Here is a 19,823-nt window from a genome sequence, read left to right as displayed (position 1 = left end):
TCTGTGAAGAAGTATGCATTGAGTTAAAGAGCTTGCTCCTATCATTCATTATCTTCGTAACATGAGGCTAGAGGCTCCAATAACCCCCTACTCTTGTTCTTCTCAGCACTGGGCAATAAAGATAGTCGAGCTAATTTTCTGTCATTCGGGGAAGAACGGTTGGATCACTAAACTTGTATCATCATCACCTCTGAAACACAGTAAAAATCACTGTTAGAACCAATGGTTTATTAGATCGAACCCACCATCAACAATGTCAACTGTGCCTGGTTGTGTTAACAGGAAAATGTTTTATGAGTTCCACCAGTGGGCATCAATTTAACTTCCAGCACCAGCTACGCTGTAAAACCGTGAGCGTAATTTATATGGTGACCTGTGTGTACGGGAAGCAATATCTAGGTGAAACTTCTCACAGTCTGACAAAATGCTTTGATCTGCACCATTCAGATGATTGAGCAAAAAGAGTTTAAGCAATCACCACCAATAGCCTTTATCTCCAAATGTAGTAAAAATTTATTACTCATTTGCTTTAGAGCCCGGCTTGATAGAATAGAAATGATTGGATAAATATTACATTTTCAACTGGTACACATCTTGTCCATTAGGTTTAAATATTGGACAAACTGTGTGTTTGAAGATAAACATCAGTCTTAGCTGATTCCATCACATAGTACATTTAGAAAGCCTCCAAGTGTTTCCATAGTAACATTTTTGTGCTTACATATAGCTGAGGATACATGTTTATTGCCAATTAGGAGAAAGTAAACTGGGAGACCACTGAACTCTTCTTAGTAATTTACCTTTATCTTTTACTTACTGCTTAATACAGTTGACAGTACTTACAAAACTATATTGCTTTGTATGAAGCAACTGAGTAGTCAATCACTAAAAAAGAAAGGGACGTAATTACATGGCTCATCCACCTATCCTAAGTAACAGTTTACTATTCAGGCCCTCCTAGAAATTTTGAACTCACCAAGACTGCATACCTTTGGCTACTGCTATGGGCTAAGGGAATGATATTTACCTGGCAAACCTCTCTGTGTCCCGAGATCATACACCTTTAAAGATAGCAATGGGCAATTCTGATTTCAATATACAGAACACAGCTCTCATGATTACTATAATAAGACTTTTAAATGTCCTTTCAAGCATCGTGGGAGGGACCCTCTGCATATAATCTTCAGTGCCTTTGGGTTCCTGAGCAACTACAGTAGCCATGACTAACCTGATTAACTCAGTGCTACTTCCTACTATTTTCCAATTTGGTTTGATTATATACTGCAAGGTAAATTATATCATTTCCAGTTTGGTGATGAAAAAAGTGAATGCAATTGTTAAATAACCTGATCAATAAGTAATGGAAATTAAATTGTAACCCAGATCTGTCTGATTCCAAATCATTTTCCGCTACAAGCCATACTGAGGGTCATTGTTAAAGATGAGACTATAGTAATTAAAAATCTTACACCTAAAGATTTTTAAAAAGTACCAAATAAAATAGTAAAATTAAACTTATGTACACATAGAATTATTTATAACAAGCATATCTTTATAATATTTCTAATCACCAGTCTTTATTCATTAAAGAATTATACTACTAATCAAGGGATCATCAGGCAAAATGACTACTGGTCATTAACCCTGGCCGTTGAGCTTTCTTCCTCAATTAAGGTTTCCAGCCTTGTCCTCATGCATTTTGTTTGCCACATTTTAAAAAATTGCAGTGTACAAAATGGATATAAAGCAAAAACAACTATTCGGAAACAAATCATCCTATATTCCATACACAAAGCCATTTGTTATAGTACTACTAGAAGATACTTAAGCATTTAACTTGCAATGTTTAGCAAGATCTTTTAAGCTGTTTTTATCTTGTTCTCCAAAATTCGAAACTTGAAAATTCCACTTGACTAGAATGGAAAAAAAAGAAAGAAAAAGGAAGAAGGTTGTTCCTTTTAGGGTTAACAGATGCTTTTTGTAAGGTTTTAGGTAAGATTAACCTTTTGTTCACAATAGGACTGGTTATTGCTTTTATTTTTTTACCATCTTTAACTCAGGTAAAAATCAATATAGCGCGAGACAAAGGGCTCTAGAGGGTCTGGCTACATCAGCTTTTGGTTTGGCTCTTGCACAATTCTACAACATGCTGAGGCTGGGGAGGATTAGCCTGCTCATGTTGAGTAAACCGATGATACTCAATAAACAGTTTCTGTTGTAAACCCCTTAGGACGTGCAAAGCCACACTAGTTGGCAATAGACCAGATAAGCTGCAGAACCAGCTGTAATCTCATTTAGACCTGAGCTGATCCTCCTGTCCTTTCATTCCACAGGATCAAAGCGAACCACTGAGGAGGCAGCTGTATTATAGCGGCTCTGCTTGCTGGATGCAGCAAACATTTCATAAATTCCACTCCTTGAAGCAAGTCTCTACCTAATCTACCCAGAGCTGGGACAATCAATGCATTTCTGAATTTATTAGACTGATTATTACAGGGTAACCACTTCTCTTTGGAGAACTGTGACGACTACAGGTCAACTTTAGAAAGCAGCTATTTCTGACCAACTTTTTCTGCTTGCAGGGCCCGAATTCCACCCACCCCACTATCAAGTAAAAATGGTTTAGAATTATCTTTAATGCATATTTAACAAACAAACAAACAATACATGGTGCTGACTACTACTCAAATGCAGCCGAGTTTTGACAGTGTCCCTTACCCCCATGCTCAGTGACCCAGGGAGAATGCCAAACCTTACTGTGAGGAATACCTTATGTTGGCCAAAAGTGATGTTCAAAAAAAATAGATAATATTTCTGCAGTTTATTAGAGCATATTATTTAACATTTATTTTTAACTTTTCCCTAAAACAGAACACAACTTTTAATGTGTTCCAAAATGAGAATACTAAGGATTTAAAAATAAGTGTTTCTTTCTTGTCCTTTCCACAGAACTGACACCTTACTATCTCATTTTACTGGAAATTTCCTTGAACAGAAAGCTCAATGTAAAGTCATAAAACTTTAAGAGCAGCCACCATGCCCCAATTTGGGAGAATACTACCCGGACGCATGTATCCCAGTCACTGAAGAAGCAGGGGTTGGGGTCAGATCGCAGGTCACTATACGGAGTACACTAGAAAGGAATGAATCCAAAAACAGATGTGCAGGGCTTCACACGAAACACCAGCATTTAAAAAGAACCAACTCATAATTTAATGCTAATGCCACTAGTTCAGAGAAACCCTATGGATCAGCTGGTCGGGAGGTTCGAGAAAATTTTTTGTGTTTCGGGCTTTGCAGGCCACAGATGGTATCACGTATTCTTACCATTTGACAAGCCTGTAAAAATGTGAAAACCATCCCTAGCTCACCGACTGTACAAAAACATGCCAAGGGCCAGAACTGGTCAGCAGCACCTCGATTTGCCAACCCTTTCTCTCACAGCCGCTCACTGTATGGCTGAGGACGGACCCTGAGGAGCGAGGTGCTCTGGAGCACTCAGCAGCAGGTGTCAGCAGAATTCAGATCAATTGAGTCCTACTCTGGTGTTTCTCTGCTGCATCTCAACATTTGCCCCAAAACTGTTTCTGAAAGAAGATGTGTAAAGAATCTACTGTATTTCAGAAACATCTGAAAGGGTGATCGAGAATGCCTGGGACAAGTCCATCCGGACAGCACAGTAAAATGATCACACATCAAAGATCCATACCTTTTTCGAGCTGAAAAAAGCCATATTTAGTGATTCACCTCTCTCTAATCCATTCTTCAGACATAAAAGGGTCCCATTTAACATAATCACATAACAACAGCAAAAGTGATAAACATCAACATCTTAACTCTTCTAATATTTGCAAAACCCACATCTTTGTAATAATAACACTACAATAGAAAACTGCAAAACTGTGTAATTATATTTTAATTGTATTGTGGGGCATGCATTAATCACAAAGTTTAAGTATCAAGGATAGAATTATAATAATTCTGTAAAACAAATTTAAGCTAGCTAAGTAGGTCAGAACCACTAACATGCAACAGGAGACCTCTGGGAATTTATCAGTTAATGGCTATTTATGTGCAAATGAGTGCCCTCCAACCTTCAAAATCCTGTGTAGCTGAAGGGTATTTCTGTTAACCAGGAGCACTGCTTAACTGCAGAGGCATAAATTAAACCATTTTATTGGAATGATTTTTAATTCCTCTACTTCCCTCTGTCCACTCTCCCCGCTACCTTTCTAGAAGCACGGTTTACAGAACACATTTAACAGAAGGGAGAAAAACTGTGGCCAGAGAGTCTTCAAAACCGGTCTCTCCCACCCCACAGGCCCATGCGTACTACACCCGGGAGACTAAAGGGACCCTAAAGGGAGACCTGCCTTCCACGCCACATCTTCAAAGGGAAGATTCAACATACGCACCGCATTAATACACTTTCTACAATGAACCATAATAAAATAAAATTCCATTTATACCATATATTCTTATCTTACAGAACACAAAGAAATTCGATGGAGTTTGCACATATAATTTGTGTTACGAGTCAAACAATATGCCCAGCTAAGAATACTCTGAGGAAAAGAAAAAAGCTTTTCCTCTTTGTTAAAACAAACCCAAACCAAAACCCTAAACACCTCATCTCTAAGTTGTCTGAAAAGAGAATGAAACATTTGGATGTCTTCTGAAGGGGGTGGGGAACAGGCAGAATGAAATTTAAAATGTGACATAAAAATGATGAAAATGAACCACTAAACATCCATAATAAGGACCACGCCTACATTACTGAAGAGGTATAATAAGGTTAGATATCGTCTAACTTTTAGATTTTAGATAGAATAACAGTAATCTAAAATTACTCTTTTTAAAGATTTAATATAGCTGCAATTTGAAAGTTTTAAGTTGTGCTAACATTTCCTTGGAGTTTCTAATTTCCCATCATTAAATGAAAAGTAAAATATAAGCTAATGCAAAGTTAAAAGACAAATAAAGGCCAAGATAAGATGTCCTATTCCTTCAAAATTACAGTATTTTATATAAAAGTTTATAGCACCGGGTGAAACCACGGCACTTTAAGCTGGAGTCAAAAAACATACTAATTGTGGGAACTTTATTTTAAATGCACAGGTAATAAAAGTTTGTGGTAGAGTCCTTCAAAAATATGAGAAAAATGTTCCCCTCATCTTTCCATAATTGATTTTTTAGTATAAGTTAATTATAGCAGAGCAGATAATTACATCAAGTTTGCTTGTGATTAGTATCCTCTGGAAACACATTACCGCTGGATTCGGAGAGCAACCCTCAAAGCTATCAAATGCAACACTGCACAATTCTGTTTGTATGTAAACAGGGAACAGCCGTCTCCAGCCGAACGCCATGTGTTATACTTAAGTGTATAACACATGTAAGTCATAGAAATTAGGATGCATTTATAGCCCGAAAACAAAATTTCATTACAACAGCGTACTTTTACGAAGAAAAATATTGATTGCAAAAGATAAATCTTCACACAAATGTAGCCACCTGTTAAAGGTCATCACCCCATTTCAAAAGAGAACTTTCAGAAATAACGAAGTAAGGGCTTACTTGAGCCCCCTGTACCCCCTTTTGGGTTAGGGGCAACACAGTGGCCATGCCAGAGGCTTCTGGTCACAGGCAGACTGCCAGTCAGACCTGGGTAACATGCACTTCCCCAAGGCTTCATTACCCCAGCCCAGAGACGGAACCAGGACCTTCTCTCATTGAAGAGACAACACATACTTGGTTTGCGGAAGGAATCGCAGAATTAGGAGGTAGGCCTCCTATTCGAATTACCCCCGCCGAAACCACATAAGGACACTACACAAGGAAGAGAACGCTGCAGGTATATGAAAGTCATCAAAAGTTACCGACTTCTGCATTTACATGGCCAAAAAGAAGGAATGACACAGTATTAGTTTTTCTGACATCCTTAGGGTCAACAGCAGCAATGAGAGAAATCATAGATTACAAGATTAAAGAAAACTTTTCAGTCTAGAAGTGGCCAGACCTAAAATTTCCCTAATTGCTCCAAATGTGGCTGCCTACACAGCCCCACCCTGAGTCATCAGATCACCCGCTTCCTTTAGCCCCTTCACCACCGGGTCTGACTTCACAACTTCCCTAGCATACTGTATTTTTCATAGTACTTTTTCTTCTAAATATAAGTTTCCTACTGTATTATATCTTTAAAATTACTTTCAGTTTTTTTAAACATATTTTTTGTATTACTAGTCTTTTTTTTTTTAACCACACTGGCTTCCTACCTAGTGTCCTTGTCTCAGGTGTCCTTTCAATCCATCACACACATTACTGCCAGAACCATCTATATAATTATCATTCATTTATTCAACAAAGAGTTGATGAAGCAACTCTGTTTGTCAGGCACTTTACCTGGATACCTAGTGCTGAAGATAAAAATATAAATAACACAAATACCTGACCTCAAAAACTTCATTCTAGTGAAGGAGATGGCCAGAGACAGATGGTGACATTTCAACTGCTAAACCCCCTGGGTGATACCAACAGGTATGTGCAGGGCGCACCAGGGAGGAAGCCACTTGTTCTGCCTGGGGAGCCTGGAAACTCTTCACAGGAAAAATGACATATTTCGCTTGTGCCTGAAAGGAAGTAAGTTTTCCAGGCAGAAAAGGAATCAAGGTACACTTCTGGCGGTGTGTAGGAATTAAGAAAAAAGTACCAGGTATTATCTTTTCATCAAGCTTATGAATCAGCTGGGGTCTGGGGGAGAAGAGAACATGATGTATTTATAATTCAATTTATTCATTTTTTATTTCATTTTTATTGTTGTTCAATTACCATTGCCCCCATTTCCCTCCCCAACCACACCTCTCACATTCAACACCCCCCTTTGTCCATGGGTCCTTTACACAAAACATGATGTTTTAAAATACTGTTCTCATGTGTCCCTCTATTTAAAACCTATTGTCCTTAGTTTCCTACTCACCCAGGTCTATACTCTTGCCCTAATCTCAAAGCCCTCATAATCTGGTGTCATCTTCCTCTTTCATCAAATTCATTTTTCACCAGCCCCCCGACTAAACATATAACCCCTTTCAACTTCCAATTCTTACACCACCCTCCCATCCTAGCATTTTCCTCCCTTCAACAACTCATACAATTGCCATTCTTACAGCCACCTCTTTCGAGAGCACTTTCCTATCCTTTCTCCTGGAGTCTCCTCCCTTTGTCTGCCTAGGTATTCCTACCCCTAGGAATATCTGCCTAGGTATTCACCTACCCTTTCCCCACTCACCTTCTATTTCCTTGAAGTGCAGATTCTTTGTCAGTATATCTCAAAAGCATAAAATGAAAAGAAAAAAGCAATACGCAGTATCTCTGATATGACAGAATTTATGTAAACTTTAAAAATGCACAATGCAATTCTACATACTGGTTTGGGTTTCCATTTTGTCACATCACATCATCAAAGTACACTGTCCTCACCCTGGCCAGGTAGCACAGTTGGTAAGAATGTCATCCCAATACGCCAAGGTTGCAGGTTTGATACCCAGTCAGGGCACATACGAGAAGCAACCAATGAATGCACAAATAAGTGGAACAAGTAAGCGTTCCTTTCTTTTCCTCTCTCTCCCTTCCTCTCTCTCCCTTCAAAAAAATCAATAAAAGTTTTTTTTAAAAAGTACACTGTCCTCAAAAGATCAAAGCTTAAAGCACATTTAAAAAGTGGCGGGTCGGGGTGCGTGGACAGTGAAGGAACATTAAGTTTTCAGAGACTGGGAATACAAAAAACATGTCAGAAGAAATAAATGTAAATATATAAATTTATTTATTTATTTATAAATTTATATATTTATAAATATATATAAGTATTTATTTATTTATTTATTTATATATAAATGACACAGTGCTGTAATTAACAATTTACTAAAGACCTTACATACAATTACAAGTAACTAGGTTGCTATTTATTATTAATAGAGAATGTGCTAAAGATGCCAAAAAGAACTTTTGAGCTGCTATCTACATAAGCACAAGCTGCTAAAAACACATAGTCTCTCTCTGCCACCGGTCGCTATGTGACACAGTGTGGCTGATTTACTGCCGCATTATCACAAACTCTATTTTGGATAGGAAAATCACAGAGGAAATTCTGCAAGTAACAGCGAGTCTCTTCGACACCTGCCCACCGACCACAGTGTACTTTACTTGTTGCCACAGCTAAGTCGCTGCACTGTGGGCACTTGTGAGCAGTGATCTGACTTTCTCTAGCGCCGGCACAAAGCCTGCCACAGCAGGTACTCACAGGACACTCAGTAAGGGGGTATTGACTGCAAAACAGAGTGATATCTGTTTCAGGCACAAAATTCATAGGGCCAGAATTCTCTAAGCTAAAAGGAAAAAAGGGGGAAGAAGAGGTATGACTAAGAAAATAGAATAATTTATACTTTTACTTCAAAACTAATAGTATTCTTTCTGCAGACTACCACTGAAAGAATTTTATTAGTAACTCATAAAAGAACTGATTCAGAATGAGACTCTAAAAAAATCTTAATTTACAGAGAAGCTCTGTACCCTAAATTTACTTATAACACATATTCTCTTACCTCACTTCTCTGAAACCAATGGACAAACAGTGAAGAAAGCACCATGTCTAGGTGCACTGCTAGACATACGACATATCTCTCTCATCCTTCAAATCATCTCTTCAGTGTGTATTATTGCACACATTTTACAGATTAGAAAAACTGAGGTGCAAAGAAATAACATGACTTGTGGAAGATTAAAGTGGAAGGAAGTGGCGGTTGGGATTAAAATTCACATTTGCAACCTTTTGAACAAGTAGTTATTTTTTTTACCATCACTACAAGAAATTAATTATTCTAGACATAATTCAAACACATTAAATGACTGAAATCGAAATTTGCTTTGCTGGTTTTGATGCTGGATACATTAATAACTAGTAAAACTCAACTACCACTAATATCCCAGTGAAACTGAGCAAACCCAAATTTTCAACCGGGATCTTGAAAAATCACACCGATACAAGAACCAAGGCAATTTCAAGTCACATATCGCTCCTCAGTGTTCACTGGGGTCAAATAAATCACAGTTTGTTATAGAAGGCACTATGCAGCCTTGCACCATGTTTGTGTAAGCGAGATGTCTTTGATCTTTCACAGAAAAATATGTAGAAGTCGTAGACACTCCCAAGGTACAACCCCACTCTTCCCACCAAAAGGAAGAGGGTGGTCAAAGCAGCAGCAACAGCAGCTGAGAAGAACGTTCTTCACAGGGTTCTAGTGGCTCCTGCTGTGGGCGGGAAATTTGGGAGGCGAATGCCTTTTATATTCTGCAGCGCACATTTCTGTTTTATTTACATTTTTAACAGGATACATGAATTTTAATAATATAAGAATAAAAAAGAAATACATTACAAACTCTCTCTCCAGAGCCTTCGAGTACTTTAGAAGTTATATGTAAAACTGTATTTTATATCAATAGTTAAAAAAAAAAAGGCTTAAAGAACCTACACTGAAAAATACAAGGAAATTCTTGTTTTTAATTCTAGGAGATGAAAGTAAATTAATCCTTTCAGTTGCCATTTCACCCCGAACTCTAGAAGCTTTCTATCACTATGCTTTCAGCATAGACAACTACAGTTTTGTTCTAAAGAGAAATTTTTTTTCTAGTCTAAGGTTTCCTACTAGTTAAACATCTGCTTCTGTAGGATGTAATTATGTAGATCTGCATGTAAACCCTGAATGCAATTAAGCCATGGCTCTCAAATTTTAAAAAATAATGACATCTAAGATTCCATATTTTAAACCAAACCATTTACAAAACAGCTTCCACATTTAATCAGATACGTCCAGGAAGAGCAAAGCCTCCTTTGTAATTTGTAAACGGCAGCTCTGTCACGGTGCTGAGCACAGTCTATGCAATGGCACCCACGGACCCTGCTGACATACTCCTAAGAACATCACAGCTTTGTATGTAATGGTAACAGCTTCAAACAGTGTCAGAGTTCACCAGTAAAACACAGTGCAGTAACCTAAGGTATATCCAGACAGTGGACTATTACGAAGCCACCAAAAATAATGGTGCAGATGTCACTGATATGAAAAGCCACTGATGACATACTAAGTGAGAAAAGCAAGACACTAATAGTATTTAGCCCCAATTTTGGATTTAAAAATATGTATATAAATAGGAGAAACCTGGAAGGCTATAACAAAATATCAACAGTAGTTCTCTCAGCATGGTGAGATAACTATAAAAAAAACAAACCCTGTTTATATTTTTAAAGTTTATATCACAAACACATAATAGCTAATATTGATTTTTTTAAAATTACAACTGTAGGAATAACATGAAACAAAAGAGGTCTCACATCATCGGGTTTTTCTGGTTTTTGTTTTTTAAAATCATTTGACTCACGTGAGAAACCTTTTTCTTCCACCCCGCCCCTCCCTAACAGGGAAATTTATACGGCATAAGCTACATAGTCATAGGGGCTTTTTCACTTTGTATTTTTATCAGGTAGCTTTCAAACTGCGCTAACACTGGGGTTGGTAGTCTGTTGTTAGATTTTGAAGATTACTTGTTAGTAAAAAGCTGTTACTGATAAAAAAAAAGTAATCGAGAGATCAGCCAGCACAACTGAGGCCCCGGAAAAAAACACTGTTCCGGGAAGAGCAGGCTGGGGTTTCTTGTCCCGGGTAGTTTCACGTCATAAATGGGTTAACTCTTGGTTAACTAAAAAATACTGGAACAACCAGCTTCACAGTAATGACGTTTTCTTAAAGCCATCCACTATTGAATATGCTCTAAAATACCCCTTTTTTGCATCCTGCCAACTGGCAGCTTTTCGTGATGAGAGCCCCAAATTCTTGCCATCTACAGCACAGGCGCTTTTCCTCATGATCTTTTCCTGGCTTCCAGGAAAACTGCCGGTAGGAGGCAGCAAGGGCTGGCTGTGGTCACAGCAGTGGCTCTCCTCTGCACCGTAGTTAGCTGCTGGCTTCATTCTTCTGTCATTATATAAGCAAGATGACACTGTTCTCTAATCCAGCCAAAGCTGATAAGTACCATCAACCTGTCACTTCCTACATTTCAAATTCTAACATCACAGCATCAAAGAGTTTTTCCATTTCGATTTCTTTTGCTGGCAGCAGCCGGTAGCCTCTCATTCTCCCACGGTGTTCTAATGCCGCATTTGCACACCGGGGTTACTCCCAGACTGAATAGCAGGTCACCCCCTGCTCACTGAGCTCATCTGTGGCCCATGTGCTAGGCAATTTAGATCCAATCAGCCCTTATTTAGCTCAAGAGTAATGAGCAGCATAGTGACACAGACTTAAGCCTGACCCTCAGGACACTGCTCATCAAGCAGTAAAACTGTGACAAAATCATTCATCTTCCACCCGCTGGCAAGAAATAATACTCGCACTCACTGTATTACTTTTCAAGATAAAAAAAAAAAGAAGTCCTGAATTTTCATGATGTGAGACATTAATTTGCAGAAAGCTGAATTCCCTTAAACCCCCCTGTTGCTATGAGCTCACCAGGGGGAAAGAGGCCTTGGGAGACTGAAATGGAATAAAGAAAATTGCTCCAGCTTTCTTTTCATTTTAAATAAGCCTTAAATCTGACAAGAGAGATCCTAAAGAGAGAAAAATATACATCTTGTAGGTAAAGAAAAAACAACTGAAATTAAGAGTTCTGAATGCTAGTTTCACTCTTTACATTTGTTCTCAATTGTTAAAACACAAATAAAATCTGCAACAGAGCAATTACTCACCCTTCTACACAGGCATATGGATAAAACTGTTCCTTACAGACCATCTGTGGTGGGGCAGAAGTACACTCTCATCACAAAACAGAAAGGTGCTCTGATGTTTTCTAAGAAACACATCTTAAAGAAAATAATTTTCAGGTAACTGTCAGAAGATGGTGAGGATTTCTAGGGAGATTTTTAAACCATAATGAATCTACTTTTCCACTACAATTTATAGTACCTTCCGAGGTCTTATTAATTCAAAAATAAATAATGGGATAATTAAGAGATCAGTTTCCTTCCTCACTGACACATCACATCATTAAAAAACATATGTAGTCACTTATTGTACTATAGTTTTTGCACATAAAAGCTTAAATTATTACTTGCTTCCTCTATTTCCCTTAAATTATTACTTGCTTCCTCTATTTTCCTTTTATAACCAAAAGCCACGGTAGCAATTTATCTCACTGAGTTTCTTTAGACTGGGTCCACATACTGAAATCACAATTTCGGCTGTTTTACCCATTCCTTAGTTGGAAAAGGGTTAACTTTAGCAATCCTGTCACGAAAGGGGTTTACCAGTCTTCAAAATATTTATTATGACAACGTGTCTCTGGTCTGAGAAGCAGAGCACCGCGTGGCGCCGTGAAAGAGCACAGGAGCGATGCCTTCTACAAACTCACTACTGAATTTCATCCAAAGCTTCAAAGACCAGGGCGGTCAAAACACCTATGGTGAGCCATGGGGTTCACACAAGGAACTACAGTGACATAAATAAGACTGGGGAAAGTAGCTGTCTCCTCTCTCCAACATCTTTTGATTTAATACCATCTGCTAAAGAGAAATATTCCAGTGCTCAGTACAGAAAATAATCATGGCACTTTTATTTCTTAAACAACTGAGCTGTTCCACTTTCAAAAGAATGACATGTTTCCTTGACAGAGGTTATTTCATGCTTTTCTTGTCCATTCATCCCAATGTTCTTCATCTCAATTTCTATTTCACAGTGTTTTTTTGTTGTTGTTAATTTTTATTTTTATTTAATTCTTGTTCATGTTTCACAGTGTTCTTTCTCCACCACTACCTTCCCCCTTTTTCCTCTCCAATTATGAGGTGGGCTTACCATTTCATCTCAGGAAAAAACAGATTTTCAGTAACTCCAAACTTTGAAAACAATTATGAATCAGAAGTCATAAAGCTCCACTCACCTACCTACTCCTTGAAGACAGGACTAATCGTTGAAAGAAAATCTAAGATAAAACTCTAGTCACCTATTCTTTACTTTTGTAATTACTGGAAACTGGGGTTTTAACTATTAGATCTGACCTAGATTATAACTGGAGATAACAAAACTAGAGGCCTGGCAAATACATAAAATAGAGGCCTCAGAAAGGTGGAGAAGACTGAGAAGCACAGGGAAACCCTGGTACCTTTTCTTTGCACCCCGCGTTCTAAATTTCACACAGATGAGTGTTCCTGCAAGTCTCTTTTCCTACATTGCACTGGAGTCGGGCAATCGGCCCTCTCAATAAGGAATCTTCCATTCTGGGGAACTGTTTTAACTTATTTTACGGATTATTTCCTTTACTCCATTACTTCAGTTTTCTCTTCCAAATACCTTGCTTCCAACACATTCTAAATACAGATGCTCTGTAATTGTAGATTCAAAGTGTTTCTAGTATAGAACGAGCTTCAGTGGACAGGTCTTCAAGGCTCTCAAAAGCAAGGTAAGAAGCTCAAAGGTCCACTTATTTCATGTGTTTCCATATTTCAATAGGAGAGTAGTCTGATGGTAAATACTAAAATTGCAAAATAAAATAAAAATGGTCCAGAAAATTTCAGCTACAATAGACTTAAGTTTTGTCTTTCAATAACACCAAAAATCTTCCAATTAATTGAGAAGAATGGACTCCTGACACCTCTCTGAAGGTCCCTTCTACCCAGTGGCCCTTAGGAGGCAATAAACATAGGGGCAAAATTCAGATCATGCATTAAATCTATAGCCCGGCTGCATGGATACGGTTGTGCACTTTCATGTGGATACTGGCTAAAACTGTTACATAAGCAGGCACAATTTTCGGGCAAGTATAAATCACTATCAAATAATACTAAGTAACTGAAAGAATAAAATATTTTCAAAATGGTAAAGAGGTGATAGTTTGAATAAACACTTACCTAAGCACCTTTCTCTCTTTTCTCAGTATATCTCCCATGTAATAACTACGTGAGTGCATACCAGATACACTGCATTTCAGTGCTTCACTGATACACCCCAAGTGCCTGCTATCACAGTAGGCACTCATAAATATTAACTGAATTTGTTAAATAATCATTTAATAAATAGGTATCTTCTGTAACAATTACAACACAACATAGAAAGCAATAAAGAACATTAGAGAGAAAGTGTTAAGGAAATTCAAAGAGAAGAGAGAATATTCAAGACTGGGAATATACGGACAAATATAAACCTCAAGAGAAGTTTGGAATGAAGAATAATAGTGTTCACATAAAAAACAAAGAGAAGGTAAACAAAGAAAACAAACATGCACGTTCTGGGTGGAGGCAGCCTCAAAGTCAGTGCTGTCCAAGAGACCTGCTATCCAGCAGATACTAACTACACAGCCACTACAGCACCTCTGAGTATGGGCAGCTACTGAGGAACTCACGTGTAACTAGCATGATAAGAGGAGCTGAAGTTTTCATTTTGTATTCATTCATGGAAACTGTCACGTGTAGCTAACGTGTACAGCAGAGATCTACGGAAGATGTTCCCAGAGATCCTATAAGGTGAGTATAAAGACTTTGCTGAAGCTTAGAAAAGGTTAACTGATTTCCCAAAATTACACTCCTAAATGGAGGAGAGGTGATTTGAACTCAGGTTTACTGAGCCTAAAGCTCCTGCTTTTTGTAAGATACTGAAATGGTAGCAACTCTCGGACACTGCTATGGGTTCCTTAAGAAGCAGAGGCAAAAAAGCACAGATTGGCTGCTGTGAAATTATCTACTACTGCCTGGAATTCTGGGCCCTCCCATACACGATGCTGTCTGATTCCATATCTAGCTCAGATCTCATTACTATTCACTTCTGAAACCACATTTCCCTTTCCCCAAACACCCTGAAGTAAGTCCATGCTCTGCTAGCCTCTCTCTATGCCTACTGTGACCAGCACTGACCATTTCTAACTTCTGATTGTAACAGTTACTTTCATTTCCTAGATTCAACCCTTTTGTAAATTATTTGTTATCATGAAACTTTAGCTTATTCAGTCCTCAGATCTGGCCTGAACCCTTCGATGGCTTTGACAAGAAAATACAAAGGTAAGAAAGACTTTGACTTTTTTTGAGAATTAGCAGTTCCATTTAACTGAACTAAAGGGGACTCATAAGAAAAAGTCCAGACACAGGTAAAACCACATCATGCACGACTTTGAAGATCATAAGGAATATGACATTTTGTGTCCATCAGGATGTCACTAAAGGTGTTAAAAACACGGAATGATAGAAGCAGAGTTGTTCTCCAAGAAGAGAAATGAGATGGGAATGAGATGAGATACAGAAATGAGGCCAGGGAATGAGATGAGCACAAACGACAAAAGAAAAAAAGATGAGAAAAATCACAGAATGTGAGAAAATGTTTCCAAACCATGCATCTGATGAGGAACCTGTTATCTAGAAAATATAAAGAATGCTTATAATTCAATAACAACAACAAAAACCAATTTAAAAATGAGCAAGGAATATCTAGATATTCCTCCAAAGAAGACATAGCGGTCAACAGGCCCATGCTCGACATCATTGCCAGCCACCAGGGAAATGAAAATCAAAACCACGATGAGATACAACCTCACATCCACTAAGATCACTACAATCAGAAAGACATTCAACAACAGGTGTTGCCAAGGATGTAGAGAAAATGCAATTCTTATAAGATATAGATGGGAATGTAAAATAGCATACTGGACACAATTTGGCATTTTCTCTGAAGGTTAAAAAGTGTTGCCATATGACCCAGCAATTCTATTCCTAAGTATATACCCAAGAAAAATAAAAAGTCCACAAAAAAAACCAATGTTCATAGCAATATTATTCATAATAGCCCAAAAGTGACAATAACTCAATGTTTATCAACCAATGAATTAATAAATAAAATGCAATATATTTGAACAATGGGTTATTTGGCAATAAAAAATGAAGTACCCATACATGCTACAATATGGATAAATCTTGAAATCATTATTCTAAGTGAAAGAAACTAGTCACAAAACAGGAGATGTTGTAGGATTCCATTGATATGAAAGGCTCATAACAGGCGAATCTATCTATCGAGACAGAAAACAGTGGTTGCTAGGGATGGGGATTCGGCAGCGAAAAGTGGGGAGTGATTGCTCTAGAACTTCTGTTCTGGGATGACAAACTGTTCTAAAATTGTAATGATGGTTGTATAACTCTGAATATCCTGAAGCCATTAACTGTCTGGTAAGTGAATTAAATCTTTATAAAGTGGGCCAATAAGCAAATTTTATGAAAGTGATATATCTCATTAAAAGTGTTAAAAAATAGATGCTCTAAGGAGGGGAGGCACTGGAGATTAGACAAACGTGGACAATGCTCTGGAAATGAAGAAAATGGTAGTGAGAATAAAGAATAGATGGTAAAGAAATTCTCCAAAGAAGACATTAGAACAATTCTCTCAACTGGATATAGAGAGAAAGGAAGGAGACATATATACACATATATATATCCATTTCTACCTTAAAAATTACTTTTCTTTTTCTACAGCAGGTCCTTACCATTTATTAAAACAGAATCACAATTTCCAACAATTCAGTATTTGTGAGGCAATGTTCACGTTCCCTACAATCCTGACCTTGTTTTTAAAAAAGCATGATTCATTTACACAACAAAAAGCATTTACTAAATGGTCTTTATGTTAAAGTTACTTATACTAGGGATGGGTTAAAGAAACCATTCAAGATAAGTCCAAACACATCCACACAGGTCCACTGAAGTCATCAGGCCTAACGTGTAGTACAGAGACGTAACTATATGATGGGTTCATTTAAAAATAATAGTAATTAGGTCAGGCTGCAGCGCCAGAGCAGGAGCTTGCGCACAACTGGGGCCGCCTGCTCCTCGGCTGGCGGCCTTTTCAACCACGAGCGACACGGCAAATAAATAAATAAATAAATAAAATATAAAATAGTAATTATAATAACAGCAACATCTAACATGTATTGAACAGTTACTAGTGTGCTGGACACTGTGCTAACCAGTCTATATTCACTATTGCACTAAATTCTCAAAATAACCTAGGGAGGTATGTGCTATCATCCTCATTTTGCCAATAAAGCTGAGCTCTAGACACTGCAGTTTTCCCTTACAGTATCTTAAAAGAATCATTCATTCTGTACTTATGCAAGGAGATTTCTTATCTATGTAACAGACCTACCTGCTAAATAACTAACCCAATGTTAATTCTTTGACATAAAATATTAAGTTGATAAGCTATATTTTAGCAAAATATAAAAAACCCCTGCACAAATATCCCTAAGGGTGAGTTGATTATATTATTGCACAAATATAAGTGTATGTAATAGAAAAAAGTGATTGTAAACACGATGTGCAAAATCCAAGCCTGCTAAAGAGTAAATAAGGTCAAAATACTCATAATTTATACGTAAAATCTCAGTTGAAAGATGTATGAAATATTTCATGATGAAAAGCAATCTTTATGTTTTATGTATTCCCCAAATACTAAGATTTACACATTCCCTCAGGATGCTCATTCTTTTTCTGAAGCAACCAAAACTGGTGGATGGATCACTCTTAGTCAGTGATATAACTATTTGATTTTTCCAATAAAAACTGGAAATACGTTTTTCCACGGAGCATACTCATATGCTCCCTCTCCCAAATTATTAAAACATTGCCCCATAATTTGTATCAAATAAAAATCTGCATCAAATCACATACCATATGTATGTATGGTATCATATATATGATACGTGCATATAGATGATGACAAAACTGTAGATCGACAGTCATTTTGGGCAATCTGGGATATGCTGAGCAAACTATATACAAATAACTCATGATTTAATTACTTCAAAAATCATATCCAGTTTCATTTGTTTTATAGTAAAATATTCTTTACTAATGAAAAGCTGTAACCCATTCATACTAACAGTCCATCCAATAACAAAGGGGGGAACACGCCTGCTGTCAAGGATATCCTCGTTAATTCTCCTGAAAAATCATGTAGATTATTTGGCATACAGCAGACCCTCACAAGGCCATTTCCTTTTGTACTACCTCTTTCCTACTTAGTCAATCCCCAGTTCTCTCACTGAAGATGAAAAAAAAATCGTTTAGAATAAACGACACCATACGACAAAGGTTAAAAAAAACTAGAACTATTGAGCATTGAAAATATTTGCGAGAAATAATAAACAGTTCTTGTGCGTGCATTCTCACACAAACACTCATCCCAAATGTCAAAACAAATACATAACAAATAGATGACCTTCTAGACTCAAGGGAAAAGAAGAGAGGGGATTTAAAAATACATGTATTTTTTGAAGCCAGAAAAAAGAGTTTTAATCTTCTAAGAAGTTGCACTGGAGCACACAGAGTATCAAAAAAGGTAATCCCTTTTGAACTATTTTTTAGCCTCAACATTTAACATTTTAGGTAAGCTTTCAACTGCCGTTAGACTTCTTTGAAACTAGGCTCTTGTTTAATACGAAATAGGATGTCAGTTGATCAATATCCATTTGGCTTAAATTCATAAGTCCACAACCTCCCTGAAGTGGCAGAACAAACAGGTACAAAGCTTGAAAATTTATTGTTTCTTTTTAAACTCCAAATGATATTTGCAGATGCCAAAAGGCATTTTGAAATCACTCACCCTTACTTCAGTAAAAATGAAAAAGGGGATGGGGAGGAGGGAGAATCTCATGAGATCTTGTATGTCAAGTTTTTGCCCAAAGCTAATTTTCATAGCTGTGTTATAAAACTCTGAAAATGGAGGTTTATAGTGGAAATTCTTACAGACCCTTAACTGTAGCAGCATGAATGGATATAAGTAAAGAAAAGCTTTTGGCTACACCTAACTCCACAAATGAAAGACTGGCATTTTTATATTAACCTCAAGTAACAGCAAGTGAGAACTAGAAATGTGCTTCCAGAAAGGCAATGTGAAATGTTAAAGATGACTGCTAAAACTATTTGACATTCGGAGTTTTACACATGGAGGCATTTAGTTAACATAACCAAGTCGGTATTTTCCTAATGCTACTTAATCAGCAATAAAGAATGCTCTGGTGAGCCATCAGCTCCAGTTAGCAGAAAGTGGCATATGAAGTTATTATTTCTTAACAGCCTAGAGGGAGCCGCTTCTCCCTTAATCAGTGATCTTAGTTCCTGCCTACCTATAATTTCTCTGTCATACAGTTATAAAACTATTACCCAGTTCAACACATACACTCATACATCTTGCACACATATTTATGCAAGGACTGGTACCTTATTCCCACCTGAATTTGAAAACAGAAGAGATTGCTAAGGTAAAGTATTTCATTCTTTCCCTTGTCAGGGATGCAGCCCGGAATAAATATCATCAATCTATATAACCCATCTTCCCTATCTGAACCAAAATTCAAAAAATTTAGCTGTGTTCTTAACTTAAAAAAAAAAGCCTATGCTTTACAACTACGGAACATGTTTTTACACTTTCTAATAATATAAAAAAGTAATATTATAGCACACCTAAAAGAACATCTATGGAAAGATCTTCAATGAAGCTCCACATTTTGAGTGAAGAAATTAGGAACACATCTCTATGATCAAATACCTAAATGACCTTTTCTCACATTTCTCCTCTCTGCCTCCCTCCCTCCTTCCTTCTTTCTTTTAAACTAAACAATATAAATATCCATTACTTGGGGATTAGTTAAGTAAAGTTTAGTACATCCACATAAGAAGACACTAGAGCAGCCATTAAAAAGAATTAGGTCTTCACATACTAACATGGAAAGCTATTGAGGAAATA

General features: G+C 37.3%; 1 protein-coding gene and 1 pseudogene across 2 annotated transcripts in view; one reads left to right on the top strand and one right to left on the bottom strand.

Annotated features, from left to right (window-relative positions):
* Positions 1-19,823, bottom strand: part of MMS22L (MMS22 like, DNA repair protein) — a 119,185-nt gene that overhangs the window by 52,546 nt on the left and 46,816 nt on the right. The gene's annotated exons all lie outside the window — the stretch shown is intronic.
* On the top strand, positions 16,797-16,941 carry LOC118996394 (uncharacterized; annotated as a pseudogene).

The sequence above is a fragment of the Sturnira hondurensis genome, unplaced genomic scaffold (genome assembly GCF_014824575.4).
Source record: "Sturnira hondurensis isolate 20B ecotype Veracruz unplaced genomic scaffold, ASM1482457v3 Scaffold0011291, whole genome shotgun sequence".
NCBI classification, from domain to species: Eukaryota; Metazoa; Chordata; class Mammalia; order Chiroptera; family Phyllostomidae; genus Sturnira; species Sturnira hondurensis.
The sequence above is the reverse complement of the archived record's forward strand: the minus strand, read 5'-3'. Positions and strand labels throughout refer to the sequence as shown.